Consider the following 23,063-nt stretch of genomic DNA (forward strand, 5'->3'; position numbering starts at 1 on the left):
GGTGTGACGTGGTATCTCATTGTGGTTTGCATTTTCCTGATGGTTAATGACATTGAGCATGTTTTCATGTGATTGTTGGCCATTTGTATATTTTGTTTGGAGGAATGTCTTTTCAGATCCTTTGCCCATTTTTAAATTGGTTTATTTATCTTTATATTATTGAATTAAAAGAGTTCTTTACATATTCTGGATCCACGCCAATTATCAGGTATATGATTTGCAAATTTCCCATTCTAAGAGTTGTCTTTTCTTTTTTATGAGAAGATTTGCAGCACAAAAGTCATTACCTCTGATTAATTCAAATTTATCTATTTTTTCTTTTTCTCACTTGCGCTTTTCATGTTGTATCTAAGAAGGCTTTCTCTAATTCACGATCATGAAGACTTACTCCTATGTTTTTACTTCAACAAGTTTTATAATTTTGTCTCTTAAGTTGAGATATCTGATCCAGATTGAGATTTGTGTATAAGGAAGGAAGCCAACTTCATTCTTTCTTTTGCAAGTAGCTTTCTGGTTGTTCCAACACCATTTGTTGAAAAATTTTTTCCCATTGAACTATCTTGGTGCCCTTGTTGGAAAGCAAATGATCATAAGTGTGAAAGGGTTTCTTTTTAGCATCTCAGTTTTATTCCACTGGTCTATAGGTCCGTATTTATGCCAAAACCACATTCTCTTGATTATGTAGCTTGGTAGTAGATTTTGAAATAAAAAAATGTTGAGTCCTCCAAATCTGTTCTTCTTCAAGATAAGTTTTAGTAAGCCAGGGTTTCTTACATTCTCATATAAATTTTCAAATCAACACTCTAATTTCTGCAAAAAAAAAAAAAAGCCAGCTGGGATTGATTTTGATCAGGTTTACTTTCAACCTACAGATCAGCTTGGGGAAAATAGCCATCTAAGAAATATGAAGCCTTCCTATCCATAAACATGGGATATCTTTCCATTTATGGAAGGCTTCTTTAATTTCTGTACAAAGTATTTTGTAGTACTCAGAGTATAAATCTTGCACTCTGTTCAGTTTATTCCTAAGTATTTTATTCTTGATGCTCTTGCACATGGAATTGTTTCTTAATTGCATTTGCCAATTGTTTATTGCTGGTGTATAGAATTACAATTGATTTCTGCATACCGATCTTCTAACCTGCAACCTTGTGGACTTGTTCATCAGTCCTCACTATCGTTTTGTAGATTTCTTAGTATTTTCTATGTACAAGATTGTGTCATCTGCACATAGTCTTACTTTTTCCCACAACAGAGATTTGTCAATAAATCAGTGTTAATATTATTTCAACTTTTGGAAGAATAACGGCTAAGTTATTCTTGGCCCAAGTTATTGGCCCAAATACCAATATAGATTTCCACAGGTGTTGATATTACAGTTTGGATTTTTTTTTAACTTTTCCAAGTTTTACAAATTAACTAATGTGTTACTTCAATGTTAACATGTTACTTTAGAACATGCTATAAAATCGTAGAATTTCCAAGTATATTTGAGCACCAACTCTATGTCATGACTTAGAAATTGTGAAGCAATCCAAAGATGCAGAAGACCAGTCCTTCTTCCCAGAGAAGTGCTAATAAAACATTTAAAAGACAATATAAGATAAAGTGCTAAGACAGAAAGAATTCTTGCCCAAATGTATAATCCTGAGAGCTAGTACCACAGGCCATCAGGGTGGGCCTCAAGGAGAAGGTGGATATCATAGAATGAGCAGTGATGGAAATGGAAGAGGCAGGGAAGAATCAAGGTAGAGGATGAGGTGCCTAAACCTGATAGCGGGGTAGTCATCATGGGGGCTGGTGCGGCGAGGAGACAAGCTGGGTATACCCAGTCAGGGAGAGGACGGTGATGCCAAGTAGAGGACCTTGCCTTTAGATCTGCCTCCACTGTGGTCCATGACAAGGGTGGGGGTGGGGAGATGGCATGCAGAAAACTGGATTTGGGAAAGATACACCACACAGAAGCAATTAGGGGGGAGCACTGACTTTGAGAAGGGGGCTGGTGGGACAGACCTAGACCAGGGTGGGGGATGTCAAGAAACAGCCTGAAATCTGTCAAGGGGGACTTATAATCCACACTGTGACCTGGGCAGCTTCTGAACCCTCAGCGGGGCTCTGCTCTTGCTCCTGCAAGTAACATCTGGCAAATTTCAGCAGTAAAGACCGTAGCCTCCAGCTACCATCTCACATAAGGAGAAATCCAGAGGTAGGCTGCCCTGGGTTTGGTGCAGCTACCCAGTGACATCGTTCCGATCTCTTTATACCATTCCGCTCTGCCGTCACTGGATGTGTCATCTTACCAAGTCAGGGCCACACAGGGTCTGCTGTGGATCTAGGAACCATATCTGTGCTCTAGGCAGAAAACAGACAGAAGGTGGAAAGAGCTCCCGTCCCACCTGAACTTTTCACCGGGAAACTTGGGCTTCTTCAGAGCCACCACTAGGTCGCAGGTCCCTCACTCAGCTAGAGGAGCATCTAGGAAAGTGGCACATAGAATTGTCATGACTGGCATAGACCAACCATGTTCCAGTGCCTGAGCGAACTGCTCATCAAAATCAAATCAGGATTCTGTTGGCCAGGAAGAGAGAGCACAGGCATTGGGAAGACAGTGGATGGTGTCTGACCCAGGGGATGGGACAAGATGCTTCTCCAGAGGCCCACACTCTAGGAGCTTCTCTCTTCTCCTCCCTTGTCCCTCTCACCTCCTCCAGCTACTGCTTAGTTGTCCTCTCACCCACTTGCTGCTAACGCCTCCTCCTTTGCCACTTGGCCTGTGCAGAAACCAACTACTTTATCAACATTGGGCGACTCGATTTTCCCAGAGTGATTATTATTTTGACTGGCCCAAAACTGGCAAGTTGTTACGGACCCCCATGGGATAAATGCAGCCTCTGTAGGCCCCTCTGTTTGTTTCCTGGCTCTACTTTAAATGCCCTTCTGACATTTCTTTATTTTTCCTTCTTGAAATTTCTCCTTCCAGTTAATCAGCTCAAGGTGTGAGCCTTTCAAGTGTGAGGTTCAGGACAGCCTGGCCTTCCCTTCCTTCTTCCTATGGCCTGCTGCCCCGTGCGAGAGTCATCACAGATCCCACATCAATGAACTCCATAGCAGTTCAGTCATGGATTTTGAAGGGAAACAGGACAGAGATTACTCGAGCTTCCTAGAGCCCCACACAGCTCATACTCAGGAACCCTGTCATTGTAAACCCCAGGGAAGGCACTGAGCCCGATGCCTGTCTTGAGGAGGGACTGACCAAATGGCCAGGAGCCATCCAGGTTCCAGAGTTCAGAGATGCCTCATACATGAAAGTTTCCCACATCTGTGCCCAGGGCAGGGCTGGAGCCGCATGCGAGGCAGCCAGGCTCCCAGGGAAAGAGTTTATCCCCAAGATTCCTCCCTCTAACTCCCTACTCATCTGACCCAAGCACACCCACCTGGCCCCTAATGTCACCACGCTTAGTTCTGTAGCTGCACAGCATTTTCATCCAAACTGTGTATGCTAGCCTCAGTTTCACCCGTCAGGGTCACACATGTGATACCCCCCACCTTCAGTCACTTCTGTACCACCGGCACTACTTTTTTCATTTCCTCCTAATACCTGCAGGAGAATATTTTCATTTTTTTTTAACAGGACTGCCTTGCTTAAATACAATTTTTAAAAATTAAACCTTTAGATCACTACCCTTTATGGAAAACAAACATTATCTTCCCTAAATGGAAAGCAACCTTGAAAATGAATGCAATGAAAACAGAACAATGACAACTTGATGCTCATGATAAATAGGATCTGGGAAGAACAGGGGGGAGTGGGGAGGAAAGCTGCGAAGAAAATAGAAGGAGGTATCAGCCCCCTGACAGGGCGGGGAGTGGTGGCCCCCATGAGTGAGGACATGGAAGAAGAGTGAGGTTCAGTTCTGCAGCTCAGTTAGAGGTGCCTGGTCTATGTTCAGTCCAAACAAAAGATACCAGAAGAGGGATGAGACACAAGTTGACAATCCGGCATTTTCTGTGCTTCTCTTCGCTGGTGATCTATTCTGACGCACTGAACTCCTTGTGACTCTGCGTGCCTCAGTCTCTGAATATTCTAGTGTCCTGGGAAGATGGGGGGCGGTACTTTTTTGACTCTGTCATGTTAGGGCCAATTCTAAAATGACTGAGTCAAAAAGGAGAGGAAAAAATGTGTGGCCACAGACTCACCCGGTCCCCAGGGACCATATTTGAGTGTGCCTGCAGGCCCCATGGTTTTCTTAGGGCCAAGAGTGAGCCAGAGTGGCCAGGGACATGGGAGCTGTTGATGGGGTCTCCACCAAGGTGAGGAAACAGAAGAAAGGAAGCTTCTGGTATGGGTGAAAACGTGTCAAGTTATGATACTAAGAATCCCACAGAAGCCTGTAATTAAGAAGAAATGACAATGCAGTCAAAGGGAAAGCGTCAAAAGTGTCACCTTTGGCTCCTATGCCTCCTTCAAGATAAGGTGGCTTTGAAAACCCAGGGATATAGGCCAGGAAAAGACTGCAGCATGTGAAAGTCCTGTCTGAGAAGCTCTCACAATTGAGGCACGAGGAATCAAAGCAGGAAGTAATGTGTCAAGCACTGAGGGCCCGGAAGCCATGAAGTCTTGCTTAAGATTCAGCCAAGCACAGGCTTGACCTCTGGCTTCGGCATTTACTAGCTGTGCAACCTTGGGAAGCTTACATAATCTCTCTGAGCCTCATCAATAAAATGCGGCTGGTAATACCTACCTCATAGGGTTGTTGCAAGGATTAAATAAAAGAGCATATGCACTGGGGCACCTGGGTGGCTCAGTTGGTTAGGTGTCCGACTTCAGCTCAGGTCATGCCCTTGTTGTTTGTAAGTTTGGATCACGCGTCCGGCTCTTTGCTGACAGCTCAGAGCCTGGAGCCTGCTTCAGATTCTGTGTCTCCCTCTCTCCCCCTCCCCTGCTCATGCTCTCTCTCTGTCTCAAAAACAAATAAACATTAAAAAAAATTTTTTAAAGAAGCTTTTAAAAAAGCATATGCAGAACACTGAGTACAGTGCCTGACCCAGAGCAGATACTCCATTATTAACAATATTATTATTATTATTATTACTATTATTATTCACACTTGCCCTGAACTTGTCTAACAAGGTGGGACTAACCTGGGATCCCATTTTCTAAATAAACCAATAAAGGAGCAAGTCAAGAGAAGCCAAGAGCAATCTGTTCTGTGACAAAGTGAAAAACACAAAACCAGAAAAAGAAATCCACCTCCGGCCCAAGAAGACAGAAGCACATTCCAGGGACCCCATCTCTGGCACCAAAGATGCTTTTGTGGGTTAAAAAAAATGGACCCTTTCAGGAGTGGTAAATATTAGAGTGGCGATTGCATTTTCAAAACATCACTCTTGGTTAAAAAGGAAAAAAAAAGACAAGAAATTAAAGCATTTGTGTTTAGGGGGAAAAAATAGCTAGTTTTATAATCTGCCATTTGGAAAATCAAGTCTATATAAAGAAAGAAAGCTGTGAGCTGAGGCAAGAATGAGGTTTCTCGGCAACAGCTTCATTTGTAAGTTTTGTGTGGCTCTTGAAGGTCACTCACTGCAGCGACTTCATCCCACTTCGCAAACAGAAGACGAATCTGCAGTCCCTTCTTGCAGCAGGTTATACAAGGAAACAATAAACGTGAGAGGCAGTAGCACTCCTTAAAGAGGTCTAAATTGAATTGCATTGACTTTTTACAAAGCCACAAATTGCTTATCTTATTCAAGTGCCTGGGTGTTTGCTTTTTGATGAGCTGGGTACAAAGATATCTTGAAGTTTGACAGAGGTATGAGTCGCCCAATTTGAACCATCAGTGGTGGGGCTGGAGCCAGGGTGGGAGGCACCAGGCTCTGGGGCTTGTCTGCTTTTCCCCTTACGCAGGCCAAGGGGATCATTCTCAAAGATGATCCTGGAAGACCAAAGTCCTATAAGGAAGGATCTATTCCACCGCGAAAATGCACCTGCCTCCTAGCTCACTTGTGGGGATCAAATAAGATAACAGAGGTAAAAAATCGAATATTCTTCAGATTTGGGAGTCAAGAGGAAAGAAATAGACAGGAACAGCCATTCCAGCTAAATAGCATGTGTGTCTGAAGCTTGAGTGTGTGTGTGTGTGTGTGTGTGTGTGTGTTGGTGTAAACGCTGGGAAATAAGACAATCAAATTAGGTGTTGGGCTAACTCCGTGGTTTCTCAGCCCTGGCTGCACATAAGAATTATCCGGGAAGCTTTTTGGAGCTTCTGGCCGCTTCTGGGACATTAAATCAGAATCTCGGTACAGGGGGGCTGGGGGGTGGGGGAAGGGTTTCAGGCATCATAATTCAGATACCCCTTTACCAGGATCCTAGCAGGCAGATTGGATTTCAGACCACCAGACTAATTGAATAAGGAGTAAAAAAGACGACACGGTATGTCCCATTTGTTTAAGAAGGTTGGTGTCACTGGGTTTTACTGAGACAATGACCATTATGTTGGGGGCGGGCATGGCCCCATCAATGACAGTTATGAACAATGCCTTTCCCCATACCACTGAGATGAAGAAGCCAGGGCCTCAAAGAGTAACAAAAGGTGGAAAGTTAGCTTCCGAGAGGGTGCGGGGATGGGGTGGGGGGGGCACGTTTGCTTTGTTCTAGGGGGTTCCAGAATGTGTAGAAACCCTCCCCCCCCCCCCATGGGGAGGCCTCTGGCACACAGGGCTGGCCCTCACTGGGAATCAGGCACTTTGCGTGGGGGTCCTCCCCCAGCGGGAGAGGGGGGCGGGAGAGCAAAGGCGCCTCGGGGAGCCGGGCAGCTCTGTTCATTTCATTTCTGGCTACTTCTCTAGGGAGTTCAGGCATCTCCTCAAACTCCAAGGAGCAAAGGCCACGCCCACTCCCCCACCTGATGTAATCCGGGTGTCTCGGACCCAGGATCGGACCTATGATCGCTCCTACCAGCTTCTTTGAAGGCCTCTGCCTACCTGAGCTTCCTTATGGGAATTCTTTAGATCCCTAAGTGGGACGCAGGGAATAGGTTGTGAAGAAGCCACTCCAAGGTGTTGGAACTAATCTGCTTTGCTCCTGAAGACAATGCCTTTTAGAGGCGCCTGGGGGGCTCAGTACATTAAACGTCTCACTCTTGATTTCGGCTTAGGTCACCATCTGGCAGTTGGTGGGATCGAGCCCCACATCTGGCTCTGCACTAACAGTGGCGGGGGGAGGGGGGGCTCTGCTTGGGATTCTCTCTCTCCCCCTCTCTCTCTCCGCCCCTCCCCTGCTCTATCTCTCAAAATAAATAAGCATTTAACAAGAAAAAAGACAGGCAAGTTAGTGGTGGAATGAATCCATTCCCACAGGACACGGTTCTTGTAGCTACTTTTGACTATCTCTTCCTCACATCTTCCCCTCACCTCTTCTGACACACACACACCCAGTTGTTAGCTTACAAAACCCAACATGCAGTCCCCCAAGAAGGATACTTGCGTCGGGCCGAAAAACCTTTCTTAAGGGTTTTGCCTAAAAAGTTCAGCTTTGATGGTAAGAGTCCAGGCACTGTTCTGGAAATATTTTGCTCTGTAGCTTATAAAGGAAATGCTCTTTAAATTAAAAAACATAGATTTCCCCAGTATTCTAAGGGAACAATTCTTAGAAAGGAGCAAGGTCACAAGCCTCAAAACGCCTGACAGTTTCTGAAATTTTTCCTCCTCCTTGAGAGAAGCAAATATACCTAATACATTGGAAATACTATATCCACGCATAAAATGTACTAGCAATCACTGCCGTCAGCGTGGGGCTTTGCAGTTCCCCAGAACCCCACAATATCACTTGATCCCACAGACACATATGATTGGTCCCATTTTACAGTTGAAAATACTGAGCCCCAGAGAGGTTATGGATCCTGCCCACATGTGCAGATCATATGTGGCTAAGCTCTCCTCTAAGGCCGGACCTGTATGAACGCACGTGACCTAGCAGTGAGACCCCGGCCTTGTGTGGTTTCTAAGGGCAGCACTGGCATCCCAGGAGGGTGGCAGACCTGGCACAAAGGTGCTCAGTAGCTTGCCCAAGGCTCCTTCCACATTCATTCACCCTAATGCATTTAGTGAGTTTGTAATATGGACCATAACTGTAATAGACGGACAGACGCCCCCTGCCCCCATGGAGCTTACAGTTAGGAGAAGGCTAGTCCCAAGGTCATGGTCACATCAACAGCACATCTTCAGTAATGGACCTGCCCTTTCCACCTGACCGTGAAACAGATCTGTGATTTATTAAAATCATAGGCTGCAGTGTTTGGGATTTCTTTTGTCTCTCCCTGGGCTGTGGGCTTGTTAGAAATGCTGAGACATTTGTACCCAAGGTAGGAGAATTTCCCTCTAAGAGTGAAGCAGCTGGTACTGTATGAGCTAAGAGAGTTCTATGGAGATAGTTCTGTTTTGCAACATGACATGAAGACTTCTAGAGATGGATGAATGATACCTAAATAATAGGTCATTGGATGGATGGCAAGGAAAGTGTGAGTGAGAGAGAACAAGGGAAGCAGGGGATGAGCTAAATAATGGCTACACGATACATTCAGTGACATTCCAGCCAGGCCAATCCACCTGCTGTTCCCGCAGCTCAGCCGGCTCTTCCACAACCCCGGGCCTTTGCACAGTCTGCTTCCTTAGCTAGTGTCCCTCCTGCAACCTTTGTGCCCCGCGTCCTGCCTTTTGATGGCCTGGGCCACCCTCACAAATCCCAGTCCTGGAGGCTTTTTCTGACCACCCCAGGCAGGGGGAGACAGATCTCTGTAACAAGGCTGAGGGCCCACGTCTATTCCAGCATCTCCAACATTGGTGGAGATGATCTGTGGATGTGTCTGCCTTTTGTCTACTAGGTGGTGAGGGGAGAGTCATGGTCTGTGGCCCACTGCATCCCCAGCTCTGAGCATGGCAGGTGTTTATGAAGCGAACTCACTAATCTATATGTGTGCCCACGATCCGCACATGGAGTGACAGCAGCAGCGAGGGGTTTCTCCCCAGAGGCTCCCTGGCATGCTGGCTCCTTCGAGCTGACTTTCTGGTTGCCAGGTGAGAGTCTGCTGGGTGATTGCGGAGGGCCTGAGTGATTGCACGGTGGCCCCAGGTGCCGCAGCGGCGGGGAGCCGGGCACAATGAGACCTCCACACCCACCTCCTGTTGGCGCTAACAAAGACAGATCGGAGGCAGCCGCTGGAGTGCTTTGCCTGTTAAGTGTTAAGTAGCAGACTGATTGCTCCGAAGTTGACAAGTGACAGGGAGTGAGGCGGCAGGTGCTTCCGACAGCCCCCCTGGGGAAAGCAGGGCCCGGGGCTCCACTTGGGCAAGGGGGTTCCTGACTAAGGAGCCCTTCTCTCACAGTGCAGGGGTTTTCTGTCTGGATCGAGGCTGGCCCATAGCAGGGTCCAGGCCCTGCTATGTTGGTTTCCCTTCTTGAGAAAAAAAGGTGAGGCCTTCGGTTCTGTGGACATTTCTGGGCTTTCCCGAAAGCCTCAGTTTCCGGCACTCAGGACTGTCACAATGGAAGGTGCCTCCAGGGGACAATTCAGTTAGGATTTTTTGGCAGGGGGTGGAGGTGAGGATGCAGCGTTCCTGATGGGAGTTGGCACTCCTTGAGCTGGCCGCGAGGGCAGTTGATGGCTCACTTAGCCGGGCCCCGTCCTCTGGGGCACCATCTGCAATCACAGCTCCCCACGATGCCATGTTCTCAGGTCCCCAATCCCTTGAGCACCTGCTGGAATCCCACAGCCAGTAACACAGATCTACGCCAGTGCTTTAGATGGATTCTACCAGCAACACTTTCTTACACAATAAAGTAAGTTTGAATGAAATCTTACCTGAAGCGCATTATATGTGAAAGAGATCTGGTTGAAGCAGGGGAGAGGGCCGGAGCTTCACCTGCTCCACTCTCTGGCCACCCCCCGAGGGGGCCCCACAGCTCCGTGCAGGAGCCCAGGGCCCCGAGGTGGGAGCACTCCTCTGTGCCCTCAGAGCCCCCTGGGCCTGCCTTCATTCCAGAGGCATCTCTGAGATTCCACTTGCTGACCCCTCCGTTTCTGTTTCCAACTGTGAGCTACTTGAGGACCTCGCCGGCAGTGTCTGAATGTTGCTTGGATATGGATGGATGGCTAGGTGAGTGGATGGATGGAATGATGGATGCCAGACTTCATTCAAAGCTCTTCCCAAGTCCCAAACATAGAATGAAGTGTTTAAAAGCATGGGCTTTTGGGGTAAAAAAGATCTGGATTTGAACCCTGCAGATCCTATGCTTTCATAAAGGGCCTATCCAAGTATTTTCCATTCTTATTGAAATGCTTGTGCTTTTATTCCTGATCTGTAGGAGCTATTTCTATATTCTGGATACAAGATAGATTGTTATATAAGGTGCTGTAACATTGCTCTCAGTCAGCTCTACATTTTCTTAATAGTATCTCTTGATCAACAGGAGTTACTAATTTTGATGAAATCTATTCTGTCAACTTTTGTCTTCTATGGATAGTGCTTCTTGTGGCTTCTCTAACAACTCTCTGTCTACCTCCAGGTTTCAAAGTTTAGCTCTTGTTGTTTGGTCTGGTTTGGTTGGTTTCTTCCCTAGAAACTTTTTAATGTTAGTTTTGATGTCACAGTCTATAATCAACCTCATTAATATTTTTAAAAAATATAGTGTGAAAGGGAAGGGTAAGGTTTTTTAAAATACATTGTATACTGGTGGGGTGCCTGGGTGGCTCAGTCGGTTAGGCATCCGACTTCAGCTCAGGTCATGATCTCATCTCTTGTGAGTTCGACCCCGTGTCAGATTCTGTGCTGACAGCTCAGAGGCTGGAGCCTGCTTCAGATTCTGTGTCTCCCTCTGTCTCTCATCCTCCCCCATTCATACTCTGTCTCACTGTCTCTCTCTCTGTCTCTCTCTCTCAAAAGTAAATACACATTAAAAAAAATTTTTTAATATATTATATACTGATTTCTTCCCCCAGTGTTATTGGTCCAAAAAACTTTTCTTCCTACTCATTAAATTGTTTGGTGACTTCACTGAAAATCAATTGATTTTATGCAGGTGGGTTTGATTCTGGATATTCCTTTCAGTTTCATCGATTTTCATTTTTTTAAGATATGCTAATGCCAATACTACATTGTCTTCATAATGTAGTTTTACAGTAAGTCTTGAAATTGACTAGCATAGGTCTCCCAACTGTGTTCCTCAGCTTTATTTTTGGCTATATCAGGTTCTTTGCATTTCCTTATGAACTTTTTAATAAGCTTGTCAATTTCTATAGGAGGATCTGATGGGCATTTGATTAGATCGCTTTGAATCCACATATTAATTTGAGGAGAACTGATATCTTAACAATACTGATTCTTTTGATCCATGAACACAGACCGTAGACAGTTATCTGCTAATAAAGACCCATCTGCTTCTTCCTTTTCAATCACTATATCTTTTGTATCATTTTCTTATGTATTGTACTGATTATGACCTCCAGTAAAATACTGAATATGTGTGCTGAGAGCAGACATCCTTGTTTTGTTCCCAGTTTGGGGGGGAAATGTCCAGTTTTTCCCCAGTGAGGATGATGTTAACTATACGACTTTTGAAAAACTCTTCATCATGGGGCGCCTGGGTGGCTTAGTCGGTTAAGCGTCCGACTTTCGCTTGGGTCATGATCTCGCGGTTCGTGGGTTTGAGCCCCGCGTCGGGCTCTGTGCTGACTGCCAGCTCAGAGCCTGGAGCCTGCTTCAGTCTGTGACTCCCTCTCTCTCTGACCCTCCCCTGCTCACGCTGTCTCTCTCTCTCCTAGAAATAAATAAAAATATTAAAAAAAAAAAGAAAAAGAAAAACTCTTCATCAGATGGGAAAGTTCCCTTTTATTCCTAGTTCAATGAGAGGCTTTAACCTGAATGGATGTTGAATATTATCCATTTTTTCCTGCATTTGAAATAATCAAGTGGTTTTGTTTTATTTTACTCCTATTAATGTAATACATTACATGGATGGATTTTTGTACTCTTGAGTTTCAACTCCACTTGGTAAGCTGTTTTATACATATAGCCAGGCTCAACTTGCTAAACTATTGTTGAGGATTTTTGTATATATGTTCATGAAGAATGGTGACTGGCAGTTTTTTCTCCTAATAGCTCTGTCTGGTTTGGGTAATGCAGAGTAATACTGGCCTCAGAAAATAAATTGGAAAGTGAAGCCTGTTCCTCTACTTTCTGAAAAAGAGTTGGTATAAGATTGACACTATTTCCTAAGTATTTGCTAGAAGTGACCTATGAACTTAACCTGAGTCCGGAGGGTTTTTTTTTCCACCTTGGAAAGGATTTTGAAAACAAGTTCCAATTATTTGGTAGATACAGGGCTATTCAGACATGCTTCTCCATCTTGTGTCTTTTCTTTAAGCTGTCCTTTTCAATCAATTCATCTTTTCCATCTAAGTTGTTTAATTTATTGGCATAAACTTGCCAATAATATTCTCTCATTACTCGTTTAGTATTTGTCAGATCTGTGGTGATATGATATCTCCTTTCTCATTTCTGATATTGGTACCTTGTGTCTTCTCCTTTCTCTTGATCAGCTTTTCTGAGGGCTTATCACTTTTATTAATATTTTCAAGGAACTAAATTTGAGGTTTTTACTACTCTCTGTTGTTTGTTTTATATTTCATTATTTTCTGTTCTTATATTGATTTTACTTTCTTTTATGTCTTTTTTTTCTCTTTTTTTCTTTTTTTGGTCCTTAAGGTGGAAAATTTATGCATTTTTTCTTCTCTAATATAAATATTTAAGGGTGTAAATTTTCCTCTAAGCACCACCTTAGCTCTATCCCACACATTTGGAAATACTGTGATCATTGTTAGTGTTCCATCTGAAATGTTTTCTAATTTTTTGTGTGTGATTTCCTCTTTCACTCATGGATTATTAGAAATATATGGTTTGAATTTCAGATGCCCAGAACATTGCTAGAGATCTTATTTCTAGTGATTTCAGCTACAACTCCTTTTCAGTGTGAGAAAACATATGTAAAATTTCAATATTCTGAAACTGATTGACAGCATGAGCTCTGTCTTGCTCATTGTTCTGCATGCACACGACAAGAATGCGTATTCACAGGTGGTGGGGAGAGCGCTCTGTCAATGTCAGCTTGGGCAAGTTGGTTACTAGTGTTCAGATCTTATATTCCCGCTGATCTATTTGTCTACCCACTCTATCAATTACTGAAGGAAGGGTGTTAAAATCTCCTACTACGATTGTTGGTTTGAATATCTCTTTTGTTTCCATTGGCTTTTGCTTCATATATATTCTGTTATTAAGTGCAAGTTATTATAAATTCTGTTATTTAAAAATTTTTTAATGTTTTATTTATTTTTGAGAGAGAGAGTGAGTGAGAGACAGAGAGAGAGAGAGAGAACATGAGCAAGGGAGGGTCAGAGAGAGAGGGAGACACAGAATCCAAAGCAGTGCTGACAGCTCAGAGCCCACGCAGGGCTTGAACCCACAAACCGCCGGATCATGACGTTAGCCAAAGTTGGATGCTTAACCGACTGAGCCACCCAGGTGCCCCATAAATTCTGTTATTAAGTGCAGACACAATGTTTACCTGCTAGATTAGCCTTATATTTTTTCTAATCATAGGGAAGTCTCTTTTCATCTGTAGCTAACATGTCTTATCTTGTAATTTACTTTGATATTAAAATAGCCACATGCCAGCTTTCTTTTGCTTACATTTGTGTCATATAATTTTATATCCTTCTGCTTTCAACATATCTGTGTTTTTATATTTAAAGTATAGAGAGCTTTGTAGCTATCATATAACTGGGTTTTTAAAAAATCTGGTCTTGGGCACGTGGGTAGCTCAGTCAGTTATGCATCTGACTCCTGTTCAAGTCATGATCTTGTGGTCTATAAGTTCGAGTCCCACATCAGGCTCTGCTTTTAGATTCTGTCTCTCTCTCTCCCTGCCCGCCACACTCAAGCTTGTTCTCTCTCTCTCTCTCTCAAAAATAAATAAACATAAAAAAATTGTTTTAATCTGATCTAAAACCTCTGCATCTCCATTGGAGTTAAACTATATTTAATGTAATTACTAATATAGTTGAGTTTAAGTCTGCTGTCTCCCTCTTTATTGTGCTTCTTTTATCACTTTTTTTGTTCCTCTGCTACTCCTTTCTTGCCTTATTTTATGCCAATCAAATATTTTTTCATTTTATTTCCTATGTTGACCTTTAAGGAAACAATTACATTGTTTTCAGTGATTTCTCTAAAGATTGTAGTGTGTATTTTAAACTCACAGTCTACAAAGTACCATTTCTGGCAAAATATATAACCCTTCCAGATATGTATTTCCATTTGTACCTTATTTTATACTTTTGCTGTCATATATTATTATTATATATGGTAAAAATCCCACAATACAGTTATTATTTTTGCTTTTAGCTTGCTTAAAGGAATTAAGAAAAATAAGATGATAAGCTTTTGTATTTATTAAAATTTTTGCCATTTCCAATGTTTTTATTAATTCCTGTAGATTTTTGTTTTCATCTCACATTATTTCCCTTCAGAGAGAATTTACTTTAAAATTTGGTGTACTGTGGGCACCTGAGTGGCTTAGTCAGTTGAGCATCTGACTCTTGATGCTCAGCTCAGGTCATGACTCCAGAGTCATGGTATTGAGCCACATGGAGCTCTGTGCTGAGCATGGAATCTGCTTATGATTCTCTCTCTCTCTTTTACTCTGCCCCTCTTCCCTGCTTGCACACACTCTCCCTCTCTAAAATTGGGGAAAAAATAAAAATTAAAAAAATTTAAAAATTAAGTAAAATTTAATGTAGTGCAAGTATTTTGTCAATGGATTATCTTATTAAATGTTTATCTCATTTTTATTTTTAAAGGATACTTTCCTTGAATATAAAGACCTTTGTCCAAAGGCACTACAAAAAAACTATAGACCCATATCCCTTATGAATATTTATGCAAAAATTTTCAATAGAATGCTAGGGAATTGAATTCAGTTGTGTATTCAAAGGATTATACACTATGACCAATTGGAACTTATTCCTAGAATGCAAGGATGGTTCAACATATGAACACTGATCAACATAACATATCACATTAGCAAAATAAAGAGAAAGAAAGCATGTGATTATTTCAATTGATACAGCAAAAGCCTTTGGCGAAGCTCAACACCCTTTTATGGTAAAAAATACTCAACAAACTATGAATAGAAGGCAAGTATCTCAACATAATAAAGGCCATATACAAAAAACCCACAGCTAACATCATACAAATAGATGAAACAATCTTGAAAAAGAACCAAATTTGAGAACTCACACTTTCTGATTCAAATTTTACTATAAAGCTATAGTAATGAAAATAGCATGGTGTTGACATAAAAGATGGAACAGAGAGCCCAGAAATAAACCCTTATACATGATCAAGCATTCTTTGACAAGTGTGCCAAGACCTCTCAGTGGAGAAAGGACAGTCTTTTTCACAGATGGTGCTGGAAAACTAGATGTTCATATGTAAAAGAACAAAGATACTTACCTGATACCATATATGCAAAATTAACTCAAAGTGAATCAAAGACCTAATGTAAGATTAAAACTATAAAACTCTTCAAAGAAAAACTAGAGGAAAGCTTCATGAAGTTGGATTAGCGATGATTTCTTGGGAAAAGTTTTCAATTAGCAATAATTGCACCTCGGATAAACCTCATTGGCTACGATACTGCCACTGCGCAAAGCTGGCGATGATTCCTTGGAATCAAACGCAAATCAAATAAAACCAAATGCTCAGACAACAAAAAAAAATAGATAAACTGGACTTCATCAAAATTAAAAACTTTTGTACATCAAAGGACACTATCAACAGAGTGAAAAAGCAATCCATGGGATGAGAAAAAATATTTGAAAATATTTGAAAATTTGGGAGAGGGGAATAGAAAGTTACTTTTTAATGGGTATAGTTAAGTGTGGAATGATAAAAAGTTCTAGAGATTAATAATGATAATGGTTGCACAACAATGTGTATGTACTTAATACTGCTGAAATGCACACTTAAAATGGCTAAAATGGTAAATTTTGTTATATATATTTTACTACAATAAAAAATTAAATTAAAATGCACATATGGTCTGTTATCCAGTGTCTGCTCAACTTCTTTTCTTTCAATTCCTTAAAGATATTCCATTATCTTATGGCTTCCATTGTTTTTCTATCAAGAAGACAGCTCTAATTATTATCACTGTTGCCTTTTATGTAATAGGTCTTTTTTCCTACTGCTGTGTTCAATGTTTTTTCTTTATCTTTGATTTTCAGCAGTGATTATGATGGGCTTAGGCATGTTTTGTTTTGTTTTCAATTTTTGTCATTTGTGCATCTTTGAGCTTCTTATAGATGGATGCTTTTATGAAACTGAGGAATTTTTAATTAGTATTCAAATATATATTCAAATATATTTTCTTCTTCATTCTCTCTCTTGTCCTTCTGGAAATCCAATTACATTTATTTTAGATTTCTTAATATTATTCCATAGGGCACTGAGGTACTTTTCTTATCTTTTATCAGTTAGGCTCATTGCTATTCATTCATCTTCAAGTTCACTGAAACTTTTTGTAGTGCAAGTCCAGTGAATATTTTATTCCAGATATTGTACTTTATAGTTATAGACTTTCCATATGTTCTTTAAAAAGATTTTTTTTGTTCGAAGAGCTGAATAGACATTTCTCCAAAGAACACATCCAGATGGCCAACCGACACCCGAAAAAATGCTCAACATCACTCATCATCATGGAAATACAACTCAAAACCACAATGACATACCACCTCACACCTGTCAGAATGGCTAAAGTTAACAACTCAAGCAACAACAGATGTTGGAAAGGATGCAGAGAAAGAGGATCTCTTTTGCACTGCTGGTGGGAATGCAAACTGGTGCAGCCACTCTGGAAAACAGTGTAGAAGTTCCTCAAAAAATTAAAAATAGAACTACCCTACAACCCAGCAATTGCACTACTAGGTATTTATCCAAGGGATCCAGGTGTGCTGTTTTAAAGGGGCATATGCACCCCAATATTTATAGCAGCACTATCAACAGTAGCCAAACTATGGAAAGAGCCCAAATGTCCATCGATGGATGAATGGATAAAGAAGATGCGGTGTGTGTGTATATATATGTGTATGTGTATGTACATACATATATATACACACACAAATAATGGAGTATTACTTGGCAATCCAAAGGAATGAAATCTTGCCATTTGCAACTACATGGATGGAACTAGAGGATATTACGCTAAGCAAAATTAGTCAGTTAGAGAAAGACAAATATCATATGCCTTCACTCATATGAGGACTTTAAGATACAAAACAGATGAACATAAGAGAAGGGAAGCAAAAATAATATAAAAACAGGGAGAGGGCAAAACATAAGAGACTCTTAAATATGGAGAACAAACAGAGGGTTGCTGGAGAGGTTGTGGGAGGGGGGATGGGCCAAATGGGTGAGGGGAATTAAGGAATCTACTCCTGAAATCATTGTTGCACTATATGCTAACTAACTTGGATGTAAATTTAAAAATAAATAAATAATTTTTTAAAAAAGATGTTTTTGCCCTACTGATATTCCCAATTTGATTGCTTATTATATCCATATTTTCTTTTAAATCCTTGAGTAAATGGATTATAGCTATTTTAAAGGGTTGTCTGCTAATTACAAAATCTAGGTCATTTGAAGGTATGTTTTTATTGACTGCTTCTTCTTTTAATTATGAGTCACATTTTTCTGATATGTGTTTAGTGATTTGAATGTTTAGTGATTTTTATTGTATGCTGGACATTGTGATACTATATTATAGGGCATCTTGGATTATGTTGTCTTCTTTTAAGGATTCTGACTATCAGTTAAGATTGTGAACCTTCTCGATATTGTCAGGTTTATTATGCTTTTCAAATGATCTATTTCTATTTTGACCTTAGTCTTAGGGTATGGACCTTACTGTAGGACATGTTCCTTATCCTAAAACATAACTCAGCATTCTCAGTGAGCTGTCTCCACTTTGGTTAAATTGCCTTTTCAATATCTCCCAGCCCTACATAAACCCATGTCCCTCCATTCAACATTCTTTACCAGCAACTCCTTAATAAGCCTATGCTGTGGCATCTCCTCTGGCGTATATGCAACACAGGCCTCAGTCAAAAACCTGAGGGAAATCCCCATGTAGACTTTTGACCACACATATTCCTATGCAGCTTTCTCCCCTCTGATAACCTTCATTGCATATTTCAGACATTTTGATGACCTTAAACCCCAATCTCTACCTTCCCAACTCAATGAGGTCAACACTTGCATGCTTTTCATGGGCTCTGCTTCCCTGTACCAAAGTCAGGAAAGTGATCCAAGGCAGAAAATCAAGGCAAACCATGGGGCACAACTTATGTGTTTTCCTTTTTTCAAAATTCATAATCCTGTGATTTCTTTTGTCCAATGTCTGAAAAGATTTGCCTTGTACATTGTGTCCTGTTTTATAGTTGCTTTTTGTCGTAAGGTAAATCTAAAATCAGCTACTTTGTCATGGCTAGAACTATTTCTGGAAATGAAAGTCTGTGAAATGAATTTTGAAAATGAAGATGAAGAGAGAAAGGACAGGACTACAGTTAAAACATTGTTGGGAGCCTTTGTGAAAAACTGAAAAATGTTCTCCCCTGCATGGTAGAATAAAAAGGGATCCTCTTCTGGGCAGAGCAATTAACAATAGATTCCTCTTCTTCTGGGCTGACACCCCATGAATTGGAGAAGAGAATATAGGCTGGGTCTCCACTCTCACTCAGAACTTCTGGGTCTGATAGGTTAGTGTAGTTTCCAACCTGCACAAGAGTCATTAGTAGCCCTCAAGGGAAGACTATTCCTGACTATTGTGCTTTACCTAGGTACGGTGTCTGTCTACCTTTGACTTTTTCTCTTTGTGACAGAGCATTGTTATTTATGAGTTTATAGTGCATGTGACATTGTCAATTAAAAATATTATTCTGGGGAACTTAGACAGGGCCTCCAAAGAATGAGTTATGAAAGAGAGCATAAGGGTAAGGGCAAATCCGAATGTTTAGTCTGGGAAACTTGAACCCTCATTGAGTTCAGCATAGCTTAGACATCTATGTTTCTATAAGCCTGTTGGATTTTGCTTATCAGGGTGGGGTGGGGGAAGAGAGGGAACTAAAGCACAGAACAAGGGGCAATTGTCCAGAGCATCACACAAGAAACCGGGTCCAGGGATATTTGTGCCTCCATTAAGAGAATGATGAATTTCTCACGGGCAAGGTCTTTCTAATCCCAACCACTTTATGTTCAAGCTTCCAGTTCCGTGGCAAAAGTTTCCTCCCTTTTGAAAACAATATTAAAATGTGATTTTACCTCATTATAGAAAGAATACAGGCCTTGGAGACTGAATAAGTAGGTTCTCTGCTCTACCACTTACTAGCTGCATGGTCTTGCATAAGTTATTTAACCTCTCCCAGTCATAGCTTCTTATCTGCAAAGTTGGGATTAATAATGCCTACTTCTCGGTGTCTTTGTGGGGATTACACAAGACACTGCATGTAAAAACACTTGGCACAATGTCAAGCACATATAATGTTCTTCAAATGCTCCCTGGTCCTTCATCGCAGCAGACTTTGTTGCAGCTTGTTTAAAAGAAGTGAGGACTTGGGTGACACCATGCATACTCCTCACTTCATGACCCACAAAGACAAACTTTAGATAAAGACACATCAATGTTTTACATTTCCCCCCTCTACAGGGCAGTCATGCCTATGCCAAATCATCAGCTGACCGAATGGAGGGTGAAAAAGAGTGAGTATGGAGGAGCAGAGAAAAGCATACCTAACCACCGAAAGGAGGAATGTGGGCTTCTTTGAGTTTTGCAGGAATTCATAATTCTGTAGTAGGCTGTTTCCCACTCTTTCCCCTGACCTTGCTGGACTTCAAGACCTGAAGGAAGGAGAGAGCAAGATAGGGACAATGTTTCAGCTTCATTTGGGAGAGGAATGTTGTTAGCTCACTGCTTCAAAGAACCTGGATTTTCTTTGACACCTTTTCCTGCTGGCTTCCTCAGTTTCCCTTCTTCATTCTCCTTCTCTCCACATCACCACGTGTCCCTTACAGAGTTTTTATATTCTCTTCTTCTGCTCACATATTCTTTGCATTTATTTCTTTCCACTAGTCCCTCACCTGCTATCATTTTCCTTCCACCTTCTATATTTGCTGTCTTCAAATTCATTTCCCCCTTTCATTCCCACCCATTCTCCTTCCTACTCTTTTCTTCAGCTTCCTCTTAACTCCTAACATACTGTTTTCCTACTACCAGAACCCTCACCATTTTGCTCACTCTTCCTCCATCTCCCTTTCTCGATAGATAGATAGATAGATAGATAGATAGATAGATAGATATAGGTATAGATATACACATACATACACATAGTGTGTGTGTGTATGTATATATCTTCCTTCCTTCCTCTCTCTTTCTCTCCCTCTCTTTTCCTCTCTCTCCTCCTTCTCTCCCTCTCCCCCATTCCTCTCTCCTACCTCTTCTAACCTTAGCCCTTAGGAAAGAGATGGGAGAGATACAAGACTGGGTGGGGGTAGAGAGGAATATGTAAGAACAGAGACCTGGGGAGAAAGGAGGAGGAGAACTAGACACAGATATTCTGGGTCGGTGGTGAAAGGAAACAGAATAATACTTGGCTGAAGTTCTGTCTCTAGGACCAAACTGAATAATACTTGGCTGAGGTTCTGTCTCTAGGACCAAACCAAATAAAGAGAAGCTCTGGAGAATAAGCTGCGAGGTGATGAAAGTCCCCTACTCCCACCCACCCACCTCAGAGCACATCATCTTGAAGGTCTGACATAGCATAACCTAGTGGCAAAGAGCATGATCTGTGGAGCCAATCTGTCCAAGGTCGTCTTGCTTCCAACATTTACTGCCTGTGTGACTTTGGACAATTGTTAACAGCTGTGCCTTCATTTCCTCCTGTGTTAAAATGGGACAGAAACAATACTTTTATCCTATATTTGTTGTGAGGATTAATTGAATTAATATATGCAAGATTTCTAGCACAGAACTGCCACATAATTGTTAGCTACTATTATCTTTCGGAATCAGACCCAGCCAACAGGAGACAGGACTTCCTTTGGCTCTGTCCTTGGTGCTGGAAATCCGGGCTCATGCCTTCTGGCCCCAGCATCAAAAAGGTTTCGTCCCTGGAATGGCAGCTAAAATACAAGAGTATGTCAGGGACTGCTAAATACATTACCTACATCATCGCACTTTTCCTTACTACCTGGAAAACAGATATTATCTCCCTTGTATATATGAGGGAAATGATGCTTGCTGAGTTGGACTTGGAGTTTAAATCAAAGTCTTGCTGATTTCCATGCTCTTTCTGCAACACTATGCCATCTCTTCTAATGTCATGTTGTCCAGGGCAACTGGATGGCTCAGTCGGTTAAGCGTCTGGCTTCAGCTCATTTCATGATCTCACGGTTCATGAGTTCGAGCCCCAAGTCAGGCTCTGCGCTGACAGTTCAGAGCCTGGAGCCTGTTTCAAATTCTGTGTTTCCCTTTCTTTCTGCTCCTTCCCCACTCACGCTATGCCCCCCTCTCTCTCAAAGATGAATAAACATTAAAGACATAATAACGTCATGTGTCTTGTGTCTTCATCCCACTTTCAACTCCCTAATTTCTGACATAAGACACCTGCTCCTGCTAGTGAACAGTTTTGATCTAATCAACCACCAAAGCCATGTAGGTGAGGATTGTTTATTGTGTTTGCTATTTGATGCTCCTACAGCTCTGGGTCATATTATGAGGGTATCACAGTATATTACACTTGGCTGCTTGTGTGTTTCCCTCTCTAGGTAAGCCTTGAGTTCCTTCGGAGCAGGGGATAGCTATTATTTATCCTGACTATAGTAGGTGCTTTATTAAATGCCTGCTAAAAGGATTGATTTTCCTTCTCACTTTAATAACATGGTAGGAACTTGTCTCTTCCTGCTATTGCTCAACTTATATAGGTGTTCTCTATTCGCCATCAGGGTTTCTGTCATCTCTGAAAGGAGTACTGGCCCCATCGGCTGATCTCATTGGTCTATGAATAGGGATTTACTAATCAGTTAATTCACTGACTATTTTCCCAGCACCATGCTAAATGTAAGCAGGCCCAAATATGACTACCATTCTTCCTGCTTCCAACGCATGCAGTCTTCTGGGAAGACCTAATTAGGACATGTGACACAGATAATGAACAAGTGATACCATACTTTATGTGAGCAATACAAGCACAGTAAATGTGTATATGGTGAGAAGAAAGTGATCCTTGAAGAATGAATTAAATTTAGATAAGGAGAAGGTAAAATATTTTGAGTAGGACAATAACATTCTCCATGTCCACAATTATGTGCAAGATTGTGATTGTGGGTGTGCATGCACGTGGGTGCGTGTGTGGCTGAAGGTAGAGAGGGTGGATGGAAAAATGAAGGTACTGATAGTCTAAAACAGGGATGTATTTTGTCAGACATTTTGAGCTAAGGTTTAAGGAAGAAGACATAGTAGAGGGTTTCAGAAGCAGGCATAACAGTTTAGTCTTGACATGGTAGGAAATAGGGAGTTACCAAGGTGCATGGAATTAAAGTGTGTGCTTTAGAAACATTTCTTTTTTTTTTTAATTTTTTTTTTAATTTTTTTTATTTCTAGTAGAGAGAGAGAGACAGCGTGAGCAGGGGAGGGTCAGAGAGAGAGGGAGTCACAGACTCTGAAACAGGCTCCAGGCTCTGAGCTGGCAGTCAGCATAGAGCCCGACGTGGGGCTCGAACCCACGAACCATGAGATCATGACCCAAGCGAAAGTCGGACGCTTAACCGACTAAGCCACCCAGGCGCCCCAAGAAACATTTCTGTCAGCAACATGGAAGGCCAATGGGAGCACTAATCCTGGAGGCAGGTACACAAGCCAGAAGGCTCCTTGTTGGAGTCAGAACTGAGGGGATGGGGTCCCA

At 41.9% G+C, this 23,063-nt stretch overlaps 1 non-coding gene across 1 annotated transcript; it reads right to left on the bottom strand.

The window, feature by feature from the left end:
* Positions 1 to 15,619: 15,619 nt before the first annotated feature.
* LOC120233584 lies at positions 15,620 to 15,762 on the bottom strand. The gene has a single exon (XR_005528856.1). It is a non-coding gene; the product is annotated as a U4 spliceosomal RNA (small nuclear RNA).
* Positions 15,763 to 23,063: the final 7,301 nt, after the last annotated feature.

The sequence above is a fragment of the Hyaena hyaena genome, unplaced genomic scaffold, assembly GCF_003009895.1.
Source record: "Hyaena hyaena isolate Hyena2069 unplaced genomic scaffold, ASM300989v1 scaffold_91, whole genome shotgun sequence".
Taxonomy (NCBI): Eukaryota; Metazoa; Chordata; class Mammalia; order Carnivora; family Hyaenidae; genus Hyaena; species Hyaena hyaena.